Source organism: Anopheles stephensi (assembly GCF_013141755.1).
Source record: "Anopheles stephensi strain Indian chromosome Y unlocalized genomic scaffold, UCI_ANSTEP_V1.0 chrY22, whole genome shotgun sequence".
Classification (NCBI taxonomy): domain Eukaryota; kingdom Metazoa; phylum Arthropoda; class Insecta; order Diptera; family Culicidae; genus Anopheles; species Anopheles stephensi.
Genome location: NW_023404994.1, coordinates 1 through 12,976, shown reverse-complemented (window position 1 = coordinate 12,976; position 12,976 = coordinate 1). Strand labels below are relative to the sequence as shown.

At 44.5% G+C, this 12,976-nt stretch overlaps 1 long non-coding RNA gene across 2 annotated transcripts; it reads right to left on the bottom strand.

Annotated features, from left to right (window-relative positions):
• Positions 1-10,581: 10,581 nt before the first annotated feature.
• LOC118515171 lies at positions 10,582-11,104 on the bottom strand. 2 transcript variants are annotated; one of them, XR_004906969.1, is made up of 3 exons: positions 11,061-11,104; positions 10,822-10,915; positions 10,582-10,624 (listed from the first exon to the last, which is right to left on the bottom strand). It is a non-coding gene; the product is annotated as an uncharacterized LOC118515171 (long non-coding RNA). The 2 variants fall into 2 exon arrangements; XR_004906970.1 differs by lacking the exon at positions 10,582-10,624 and adding an exon at positions 10,714-10,751.
• Between the last annotated feature and the right edge of the window lie 1,872 nt (positions 11,105-12,976).

Genomic DNA, 12,976 nt, shown 5'->3' with positions numbered 1-12,976 from the left:
AGTGCAATTACCGAAGGTGGCAGATTACGAACGTGAATTAGGCGAGTCATATGAAATATCTCTCAAACGATTTGGAGCAGTTGAAAGAAGAAAGGAGAGAGATGAATGTCTACGTGAAGAGTACCATAAGTTCATGGAAGAGTACATTCAGCTTGGTCATATGACGAGAATAGCAGATGAGAAGAATGGAAACCAAGGTATAAAATACTATTTACCTCATCATGCCGTATTGAAGCTTGACAGCAGTACAACAAAATGCAGAGTCGTGTTTGATGGCTCATGTAGAACAGACAGTGGAAAATCGTTGAACGACATCCTATTGATCGGGCCACAACTGCAGGATGACATTGTATCTATCCTGATGCGTTTTCTCTTTTATAAGGTAGCCATGGTAGCCGATGTGGAGAAAATTTACTGTCAGGTATTAGTGGAGGAGAAGGATAGAGACTTGCAGCGCATTTTTTGGCGGTCTAACGAAGCAGATCCTGTGAGCATGTATCGACTCAACACGGTTACGTATGGTACAGCGTGTGCTCCGTATTTGGCCATACGAACTCTTCGGAGAGCATTTGAGAACAGCATGGGCAAATTTCCGGATGCAATGAAATGGTTTAACGACTTCTACGTGGATGACCTCATCTCAGGAGCTGAGTCAACGGAAAGAGCTCAAAGCATTCGCGAGCAGGTGGTTGAACTGTTGGCTGGAGCGGGTTTTAAACTTCGGAAATGGGCATCAAATAGCAGGACTGCGTTAGATGGAATTCCGGAAGAAGATCGTGCCAAGCCAATACAGACGTTGTAAGAGTACGTGCTCCTAAGATCATGGTTTCCGCTTCATTGACAAAGAGAAATGTAATGGGAGCAATTGCAAGGATTTACGACCCTTTGGGATTTGTGGACCCCGTTTAGATGGTGGCAAATATCTTCATGCAGCAACTCTGGAGACTGAAATATGTTAATGGAAATTCCTGGCCTTGGGACAAGGAACTACCGGAGAGTTTGTGCCGTGAATGGATGAATCTGGCGAATGAATTTCATGTGCTGCAAGACGTTAAGCTTCCAAGGTTGGTGTGTGCGAGCGAGGCAATTCAGTATCACATATTCTGTGATGCTTCTGAAAAGCGATATAGAGCCTGTATCTACGTGAGGAGCGAATCGACAACGGGAGAAGTAATAGTACAGCTGCTGATTTCGCGATCCAAGGTGGCACCATTAGCAAAGCGGTTAACGATTGCCAGACTGGAGTTGTGTGCAGCGTTGTTGGGAAGCCGATTATGGGATTTCGTGAGGAAGGGACGATTACGTGAAGGCCCTTGTTTCCTGTGGACTGACTCTATGACAACGTGGCATTGGATTCAGTCCCCTCATCATCTTTGGAAGACGTTTGTCGGCAACCGCACGGCAAAGATCAAGCTATTGACCACTGCCTGTATTTGGCGACATGTTCCGGGTGTGGAGAATACAGCCGATTTGATATCGAGAGGTTGCGAGCCGAGTCGATTAGTCGCTTCTGCGCTATGGTGGTCGGGGCCAAAGTGGCTATCGGAAGCTGGAGATAAATGGCCAGAATTGCCCGATGTAAGAGCAATAACCACAGGCGAAGAACGTAAGGTGGATTTAATTGTCTCTTCATGCAGTGAAGAGAATTTCATTGACTGGCTGTTCGATCGCTTTTCATCCTTTACCAAGCTTCGGCTCGTTGTGGGGTATTGCCAGAGATTCCTACAAGGCGTGCAAACGCGTTTAAAGAAGGAAGCAGAAACTTGAATCTTCAGTTATTAACCACGATACGCTCTTTCTCACCACTGAAGAACGGCTGTGATCAGAACGACTACTGTTTCGATTAGCACAACTGCAGCGTTTCGAGAAGGAGATCAAATGTTTTGGGGCATGGGAAAGAAATACCGCGATCATCCCCACTGAGAGGATATAATCCGTTCATCGACGCTGAAGGAATCATCAGGCTAAAGGGAAGGCTCCAAAACTCGCTATTAGGCATGGACGCAAACAATCCTGTAGCTGTTCCCAAGGATCATGTGCTGGGAAAACTGTTGGCGAAACATTATCACCTTAAGCTCCTACATACTGGTACACAAGCAACGTTAACAGCAATAAGACAACGGTATTGGTTACTTGGTGCAAAATCTATTGTGAAGCAAGTTTGTCATAAATGTGTGAGATGCTTCAAATGCAAGCCGAGGCAAGTGAACCAACCAATGGCTGACCTTCCAGGGAATCGAGTGACAGAGGCATTCGCAATATCAGGAGTGGACTATTGCGGTCCAGTTTGGATCAAGGCCCAGCATCGAAGAGGAGCTCCTACCAAAGCATTTGTGGCAGTGTTTGTGTGCTTTGTGACTCGTGCCGTCCATCTCGAATTAGTGTCTGATTTGAGTACTGCTGCGTTTTTGGCTGCTCTTCAAAGATTTGTAGCGCGACGAGGTTTAGTAACGGAGTTGCAGTCGGACAACGGCACCAACTTCAAGGGGGCTGCAAACGAGCTACGTCAACTGTATGAGCTTTTTCAATCGCCGAAGCAGAAGGAGGAGATTCAGTCTTGGAGCGCAGAAAACAGAATTAGGTGGAAATTCATCCCACCTGGGGCCCCTCATTTTGGAGGATTGTGGGAAGCGGCCGTGAAGTCTATGAAATTTTACTAAGTTAGAGTTCTTGGGAATGATCCAGCATCATACGAAGACATGACAACAGTTCCTGCGGAAATAGAATCGTGTTTGAACTCTAGGCCGATCACACCATTATCGAGTGACCCTTCAGATTATGAAGCACTAACGCCATTACATTTTTTAACTGGATCTCATCTTCTTAATATCGATTTGAATCTTAATTTTTGTTTTTTTTTCAAATTGTTTGCCTCAAGGGCTTTACAAAGTCAATTTATCTTATAACTAAACATACATAACACGTAAGGAGGATATAGGGTGCAGACAGAGATGGCTAGTGAGGAAAAGAAAAACAGATTTTAGGATAAAGAGGACAAAAGACGGGAGCGGAACAATTAATGGAGATATTGTGGTCAAACAGATCACCAACCGAATTGAATGCTAATAACGCGCGCATCCATGGATCGCTCTGGGAAAACCACGTACGACAAAAAGGGATAAGCAGGGGAGGACGTACGCGTAAGCGATGGGAGGGGACATATAAAGGGATAGTTGCCACAAGGGCGGGGGAGTCAATGTTGGAAAGCAGGATGTTGGCAATAAATAACTTGCGAGCATGACCATGACGATCCTCCAGCTTAACCAAACCCAGCAGCTGGCACCGCTCCGAATAAGAAGGTAAGGTTGTGCTGGGGTCGTTCAGTAAACGTCTAGCGGCTATCCGCGTATATTTCCTCTGCACCCTCTCCAACCTGTTCATAGCGGTGACACCAGCGGGGGACCATACAACACTGGCGTACTCCAGGATGGGACGCACCCAGCAACAATACAGCGCTCTCAGGCATAACGGGTCTCGAATCTCAGTAGACATACGAGAGATTAGACCCAACACCTTGCTAGCCCGCTCAAGGACCGAGTTGAGATGCGGCTCGAAGGACAATTTGTCGTCCAGCCACACCCCAAGGTCCCTGACCAAGGAAACTCGCGGAAGTGTTGAGTCGTAGAGCCGATACTGGTGTAAATATTTGGAAGAAGAGCGACCAAACGAAATTACACAGCACTTCGAGACACAAAGAACGAGCCCGTTTGATATGCACTAGCCAGCGAAAGCATCTATGTGGGATTGGAGGGAGCGGGAGTCGCGGGACGAAGACACAGGAAGATAAAACTTGACATCGTCGGCATACAACAAACAACCGTTAGGGGGAAGCGATTGAATGCAATCGGCGATGAAGAGTGAAAACAATAAAGGACTCAAGACACTACCCTGAGGAACCCCAGATTTGCTGATGAACGGGTCCGACAGAGCCCCATCCACCCTTACCCTGTACGACCGGTCCTTCAAAAAGGAACAGAGCCAGAGAAGAAGGGCTCCACCGAAACCCATTCGCTCGAGCTTTGCATTAAGCAATTGATGCGACAAACAGTCGAACGCAGCTTTGAAATCTGTGTAGATGACGTCAACCTGCCTACCAGCGGCTGTGTGCGCAAACAGATCGATCATCAACGACATAAGGTTCGACAGGGTAGAGCGTCTCGGCACGAAACCGTGCTGGGAGGATGGGATTAACGGGGAAACAATAGGAAGGATAGAAGAGTAGATCACAGACTCGAGGACTTTGGACGCTGCACAGAGGATGGAGATGCCTCGATAATTTAAGGGGGACGTCCGGCAACCTTTCTTAAAGACTGGGATCAGCCAAGCTGATCTCCAAAGAGAGGGAAAAACTCCTGTATCAACCGACCTAGTGAATAGGCGAATCAACACAGGAGCAATCGCCTCTCTAGCGTCAATGAGTGCAGAAGAAGGGATGCCGTCAGGACCAGGAGAGAAGGAGCGCTTAAGCTGACAAAGTGCAGTGAGCACCATCTGCTCGTCGATATGCACCGAATGAGCGTTAATACAGTCCCGAGGAACACTCGAGAGCCCAGCCACAAGAGACGCAGTAGAGTGGGTCGGATCAACAAAAAGACCATCGAAGTGATGCGCAAACAAATTAGATATTTCCAACGGGGAGGAAGCAGAGCAATCGCCCAAAGACATATTTGTTGGAATACCGGAGGATCCACGTTGTCTATTGGCGTATCTCCAGAATGACCTAGGATTTGTATAAAGATGGGATTGAATGCGCGCGTTATGGGTACGAAGGCGGATCCTGTTATAACTGCGATGAGCAGATGCTGCGTATTTGAAGACACGCAGGTGAAAAGTGGAGCGGTGCATTCGATACGCACGAAGCGCACGCTTAAGATCCGCCTTAAGTGAACGAAGGTGTCTATCTGACCACAAGGGATTTGGAGGAGGGGTCCGAAAGGGACAACACTGGGAGAGGAAAGACAAAATCACAGACGTAAACTTGGCTACAGCCTCGTCAATACTAGGAGCAGCGTCCAGGGAGCTCCAGTCGTATGTCGAGATGAGACGAATAAATTTTCTGTTGTCGAGCTTCCTGAAGTTCAGCTCACGCGTCAAAACTAAACGAGACGGACGATCAGAGGGCGACGCGATGACGGTGATGCACGTCTCCAATGCTGGATGATAAGCGTCCTCGGGAATAATCGTCAAAGACACTCGGTGTACTGAATCACAGATCGCGGCTGCAGCGGAATTGCCAAATATCAGGTCCAGTTGACGTCCGTTACCGTTAGTTACCCCTGAGAGTTGCTTCAAGTGGTTAAAGTTCAGACCGTCAATGAACGTCGTATCCCGCTGCCTAAAATCGGAAGGATAAAGCCACAGTTTATTATGGGGATCAGCAGTCCACGAGATGCCCGGCATGTTGAAGTCGCCAAAAATCATAATTTTATCTTCGGAGCGCATGCGCCCCAGGACTACACCGATGCCCTCCATCAAATCATCAATTACAGATGAGGATGAGCTGCTGTATGGCGGAATGTAGATGGCTCCAAGGTACAGGTGCGAGGTCCCCAGGTTGATGCGAACCCACACCGCCTCCAACGATGCGCATGGTGACGAGATCGACGAGACCGCAAGTTGTGATGAGCATGCAATAAGCACACCACCACCACGCGAAAGGTTGCTATTCCTATTGTTGCGGTCGCATCTAAAGATGATAAAGTTTCATCGAAAAGAAGCGACGATGGGATCGAATCATCAAGCCAGGTTTCGGTCAGGACACATATGTCAGATTCAGCAAAGGCCTGGTGGAAGTTAATGAGTTTCGTGCGGAGACCCCGCACGTTCTGATAGTATGCATAAATTTTTTCCTGGGCGCCGAATTATGCACGAAAGAATTGGTCCAATGTTTGCTGATGGGGACTACAAGTTAGAACTCTCTTACGCTTGCTAGGGGGAGCGGGATGAGGAAGTGAAGTGAGTGGTGTAGCGTGGATCAAAGTCAAGTCCGAACTGTGTCCAGGAGAGGAAGGTGTGCTGTGGAGAGGCTGAGTGCGGTTGATGTAGGGAGCCTCTCTATGACGGTGTCGAGCGGCGATGAGAGAGTTACTAGCTGTTAAAACAGGAGTACTGTATGGAGCCGGTGGACGTCTAACTGGATCGTGATGAGTAGCGGTGATAAACTCTCTCACACGGATGCCAATAGGCCACGTTTCAGGGGAGAGAGCCAACTCACGACAGGAATCTGGAACACGCACTTTAAAAGAAAGAGAGCGTCGAGAAGCTGGATCAACACCTCTAGCCAAGAGAGAGAAAGCAAGCACGTCCTCGGTGTTGAGACGGCGTATCACCGATGCTCTCACTTGGTCGGTCGTGATATGGTGTGCAACTCCAAGGAGGTGCAACCAAAATCTGCGAGGATTACGCGCTTGAGTCGCTACTAGATTAGGTGACGTCACCGCATTTGTGCCCGAAATTCCGACAAGGCTCGGAGCGGGGGTTTGTCCTGCAATCGCGGCATAGGAAGAAGGACGGTCGGTGCTAAGGATAGGAGGAAGCCTGATCGGAGAGGAGGTGGGCGCACCATGATCAGTACCTGGTTGGTGAGAGACAAGAGTTAAGCCGGCCTTCCGAGGAGATAGCAGAGAGCGAATCTCCCTAGTGAGAGGCTGCAGAATGGCGTCTTTGAGCGACGCGACAATGGAATCTAGCGCCGTCTGGAAGCCCGCTTGGAAGCTACCATCCTTCGTGGGCAATCTGCGGCGGTTTTCAACGGTTACAGTGCAAGTGGAACAGCTCCAGTGGACATTTTGGTAAGGGCTGATGCATTGAAGAACGGCATCAGGAAACTGAGGTGCAGTTTCTATGACAAACCGCATCACAAAAGCAGCAGCACAAGCACATCATTGGCCACGGAGGCATCCGCTGCACAGGCCGAACACACAGGAGCCATTTACACACACAGCGCAACACACAAGCCCACGGAATAAACAACAACAAACAGCTGAGCGAGGCTAAACAAAATCGACCAAATTAGGACACATACAACAACCGTTAAAGCAAGGAGATGGTAAGTACGGATAGAATGATACACAAACAAACGATTGATGCAGGGAAGCACAACGGACAAATAATTTTACACACAATTTTTACGTTTTTAGTGGAGCCGATACCAAACCTGACTTGCTCGAGACGATTTGGCAGAAGGATCTTAATCGATTTGAAGAACGTTCCAGATAACCGACTGAATCATTGGCGTTTGGTTCAAAAACGAGTGCAGCAGTTTTGGGTTAGATGGAAGACAAAGTATCTGCAACAGCTCCAGGCGAGAACGAATGGAATAGCTCGGCAACAACAATAGTGCCCGGTATGCTGGTTTTGTTGCGTGAGGACAACGTACCGCCAACAAAGTGGCCGCTTGCTCGAATTACAGCAGTTCATCCAGGCAGTGACGGAGTAGTACGTGTGGTAACGTTAAGAACCGCTAATACAACTGATATGAAAAGACCAGTTGCAAGAATATGTATTTTGCCGGTTGAATAACATTGACCAAGAGAGAAGAGAGAGATAGAGAGAGGGAACTTATGTTTCAAATAATTGAAAGGAATGAATAATCACATAAGAAATGAAGTGAGAATAATGCGAAATTTAAATTTTGAGGAACTACGATGGGAGGAAATATTGTTTAAAATGAGAGTTGCAATTTCAAAGGAAGGAAATTAAGAATTAAGGCTAGTTAGTTCGAAAATGAAAGTGAGAGGATATTGATAGTTACGATTAAAATTGGGAATTTTGGGCGGTCGGGAATGTTGCGCATATGAGTAGGCAACCCGATTAACATGAATTTAATGTAAATATATTTGTATAGTTCAGGTTCAAGGATAGGCATTAGTATTCGTGTAATATTGTAAATAAAATAAGATAGAATACATTTGTAATTTTAGTCTTAAGGTAAACCCCAAGCGAGTCACAGCAACGATCCGAAAGAAACCAGTAGAGCTATCGAACAACGTCATTATTTTCTCTAATTGTCATTCCAGACAATAATACTGAAAGAAGCATTCACAACAAAATGGCAAGAAATTTAAGTCCACTTGAGCGAATACTCGTAGATTTTTGTTTCTTCGAGAATAGCTCACTAGTGATAGTGTAGATAGATTCACGAAATTTTCATGCAAGTGTAGGCCCCATTCTTATAGTACCTTAGTTTGTATATATCTGTACACATCTTGATGTAGAAATGTCAAGTGGAAATACATAGAAAACGTCCCGGCGGCTGGGCATTCAGAAACCGCCTGCCGAACGACAAGATCGTTGTTTGTGTCGGACTTCTGCCTTAAAGCAAAGTAAAGTTAAATTTTAACGTTGTTTACAGAAGCTAAAATCATGACAAGTATCAGAGCAGAGCTTTTCATCCAAGAGCAAGATACATTTTTTACATGTTTAGGAATGCCAGGAAAAATAGTGTTAGACAATGGCCTCTATTCAACTCAGGGAAGTAAAATCAACGTAACATTCATAGGTATTAAGTCAGCAAATCACCACCTTACCACCCACAATCTAATGGCTAAGCTGAAAGAGCGGTGAGAACGGTGAATGATACAATTATTAGATACGTGATTCAAAATACTGAATTTCAAAGGAATTTAAATCAGTTTTTGATAAATTATACATTGTCAGGCTTGATGTTTAACGAACGTAAAGCTGAGGCTATGGAGCCCAAATTATCAAGGATCAACTAAGTTTTTTCTGCAAAATTTAGTTTCAGATGTCAGCAAAAATGCAAAAAAAAAAAAATCATTGAATCAAACGATATCGATTTAAGCATCGTGGTGTTACTCTCATGACACTATGACCAAAAACATTTTATACAATAAGTAAACCTATTCATCACACTTAAAAATCGACCAAATTTTTTTATAGTCCTGGACAATCCGCCTCTTTTGTATTATCAACCTCACATAGTCTAGCTTTGTTATAAAAAAGTTGAATTGTTTTGAGTCTCAATTTTTTGTTAACTCCATTGAAGTTTTTTTACTCAATGACACCTATCGCCAACCAAATTAACCATCAGTCGATAAATATATCGATCGATATAACGACTATCATGGCGGAATGGTATCGCAACGCAACAAATTTGTCAACCCGTAAAACGATGGTAACAACTGTCATGCCCGTCATACAAATCGTGAGGAAAAAGTCGAGCAGTGGTTAAAAAAGTCGTTAATTTGCATCGCGAACGACACAGTTTGGCACTACCGATCGATATATTTATCTACTGCCACGAACCAGTTGATAAACGGTACGGAGTCGGATTTGAGAGCTTACGTTAGATTTAGGAAAAAAAATTGTACTCTTTATGTGCTACGTCAAAAAATTTCTCATGATTTTGCCGAGAATTTCAATGAATTTCGAATTTTGAATAAATCTAAACAATCAACATGTAATGTAATAATATTGAAAAACTTAAAATCATGAACACTCTTAAAAATAGGCAACGGCTGTTCATCCAACAAGGATTAGTACACAACACGCATAATTTAAGTTGCTGGCAAGCTACCAGTAACGTAATGACCAACGGAACACTCAATCTCCTAATACCGGGCCACGCACGCACCCGACATACGACACGCGCTCTGCGACACCCTTCGGAAGGCTCTTCATCAAAGTTCAGTGTGCGCTTCTCCGGGAACTAGAGCCAGTAACCACCTGACTAGCCATACTGTAAACCACTGCCGTCTTCAGGGTGTACACCTCCTAGCATCCTTCCACGTATCAATGCAATCGATGGTCACTTCCACCACACATGTTTTCACTTACGTTTTATCTGGTAATTCAAAATGCCTGGTAACAAATGCCTTCAGTATGCTGCAAGATTTGTATGATCATCATCACCATCATCCGTTAAAAATAATGCAATAAACATTTTTAACCAAACGTTTCCCACTAGCAATAACAATCTTGTACTGCTATTTGTAAACAAACCAGAGATTTGACAGCCAATTTGACAGATAGCGTAACTACTCGATCAGTATTTATATCGATCGTTATCTTTTTATCGACTCGTGAGCGGTAGGCGTTCGCGATGCCAATTCGAGTAGATAAATATATTGGTCGATATAACCAAACCAGTGGTTTATTTTTATTGACTGGCTTCGCGATAGATGTCAATGTTTTGTGAATTTTTGACAAAAAAAAAAAAAAATATGTTGAGGATGCTTTTTCCAAAGTTTTGTTTAATAATACTAATAATAATGATGCAAACAATTATAATCATACTTTGTAAAAATATTGAAAGCAGTTGTTTGAAAATCGGGTATAGAAGTGGTCTTATTCTATTATCCGTCACTGCATACAATAAAAAAGGCTTAGCCATATCATTACTTAGAGGGCGTCGCCCGCACGTTGCTTATAATTTACAGCAGCGATGTTGTCTCAGAGGTGGTAACAGGTGGCTAAGGTGGGCTAGTATTAGAAACGACCTGGCTCTTCTCCCCTTGCTGCGACATTGCGATGAGTTTGTCCATTCTCTCATTCATCACATCCATCTGGACCCCCAGGGCTGTTATACGCTTCCGCAACATCTCCTTTGCTATCGCTGACTGTATTTGTTCGTTACTATTACCGTCCAGCTCTTCGCATCCATCTTAAATTAGTAAATACATGGATAGATACATTGCATTTGAAAAAATGTGCAATTTACTGATTATCATTACCTTTAACCAGCCAAAAAAGTAACCAAACGGAAAATGGGGTTCACATTGCGAGTTCGGCTTGAACAATAAAACTTTTGCTTTGAACAGCAGCAAGGCGAAAACATAAAACGGTTACCACAATACTTACATACAGCGACCCATCCGACCACCCAATTAGCGTTTAAATGCCGGTATCCGTCGTAATCCTGAAATGACGCAATCAATGACGTCAGTGACGAGCACTGACCGCAATACGATTAGTTAAAGCCCCTCCTAGCACAACTGTCACCTGCACGGTCACTACCAAACACCTTCAGCAAATTCGAGCAGTTTCAAGCAGTTATTCTAGCCCTACCTAGCATCACAAACACCAATACACGAACTTACCGATGATTTGTGTCACTCCAGCAGTGCTTAAAAATCGAGCACTTATCGCACACTTCATTTTACTCTTAGAGCCACTCTGAACCAGTAAACACACACTCCAACGTATATATCATGCACTATATGCACCTGTCTGGATATTCGAGCAGTTTAGAGCAGTTTTTTTAAAGCTACCGAATAATTCAAATAACAAAGCAGCACTCGCAAACGCTTTGATTAATTCAAAAACGCTCGAAAAAAATCGAGCACTTTTCGCGATCTCAAATCCACTCACTAAGACGCTGTGACGAATAATCTTACACCAAAGTATACCTGGCACTTTTGGCTCAAATCACCAAATTCGAGCAGTTTTGAGCACCTATAACATGTCCCAGCAAACCCTCCCAGCCACCAACAGCTATTCCGACACATTTCCGATTTTACCAGAAAAGCTGCTTGCAATTCGAGCAGCTTTATTTTTTGTCGCTTGGGTACTGGCGATTTTTGTCTGATAGGAATCCGTTTTTGCTTGTGTCAAAATTCGGAAGCCGAAAACGCCAAATTAACGATTTCCATAAATGTTCGAATTTCCACCGTTTTTCCGACGGAAACGGATTTCACAATCGGTTCACATCACTAAAATTCAAACCGCAATCAATTCGATCCATAAATGAGCAAGTTATTTACACTTTTGCATTAAACGCGGTATATCCGCCACGTGGTGCTGTCACACTACTGTCACACTTCTGCCTTCTCCGTTTTTTCACTTATTTAGCCTACTTAAGACTTATTTCACTGCGGTTTTTTTGGGTTCGTTGAATTGATTGCACACTACCACGCCGGAAAGGACCGCTTCCGGACCGATCCGTGCGAAATTGGCCGCAAAAACAAACACCCGACACTGCTTCCCCCCACCACTGATGCACAGTGCACTACTGATGCACTTTTTGGACCGCGTAGCTTTCGCACTAGTTGGCCGATTTTTACCCCGTTTTCGGCTTGCGCAACATTTTGGCCTCCTTATCGACCGTTTTCACTCACTTCCAAACCGGAAATCCCGAGAAATTGAGTGCCAACCCACTTTCACGGTTGTTGTTGTTGTTGTTGGTGTGGCCTACAACTTACACACGCTACATTTCGTCCTAAAAGCAGCGGAAATCCACAGTTTCTTCACTGAAGCCACTTTATTGGCCATTTATCACTAAATTGAAACACAAACCGCTCTCCGATCGCTTCACTATCACCGGGGAAACTGTGTCCATCTGAGTCTGCTTACCGCACTTATGTGCTGGAACCATGTGCCACTTTTATACACTTTATTTCACCGATTTCGGAGCCGTTTTCACTTTTTTACATTTTACCTTCATTGTGCACAATATCCGGTGGTTCAAGCACAATTTTACGACCTTTTTCTTACCAAATAAAAACGGAGCGCACTTTGCACAGAGTGCCACGCGCACAGAATGACAGCTCGACACTTCTACAGTGACATAAATGCCCAGGCACAACCAAGGTGGGTAAAAAGCAAGGTATATGGATATAGAAGGTAGAGTTGTTTAGAGCAAATTTTTCTCGACCTGACATAACAGTTCCATGGTGATCAAGGGGAAGGGTATTGAGAAGAGTGATGGCAGCGTCGGAGGAGGCGCCGGTGGTGGTATCGCTTGCGATTTTTTGACGAAAAATGCAACCAAATATCGTCAATCTTCTGTGGAACAACATTTGATATGCGAAAATGACCCATAAATTAGCGAAATTGCTCAAGGGATTGAGAATCGAGGCTGTTTGTTCATGTTTGTTGCCCCATACCATATGTTTTTGTAAACAAACTCTGACATAACTCGACTAAAATGTCGCCCTGTCAAATCGATAAAAATCCACCTTCTAAATACATACACCTTGGTAAAAAGGTAAAATAGAGTCCCAAACAAGTGTATGAT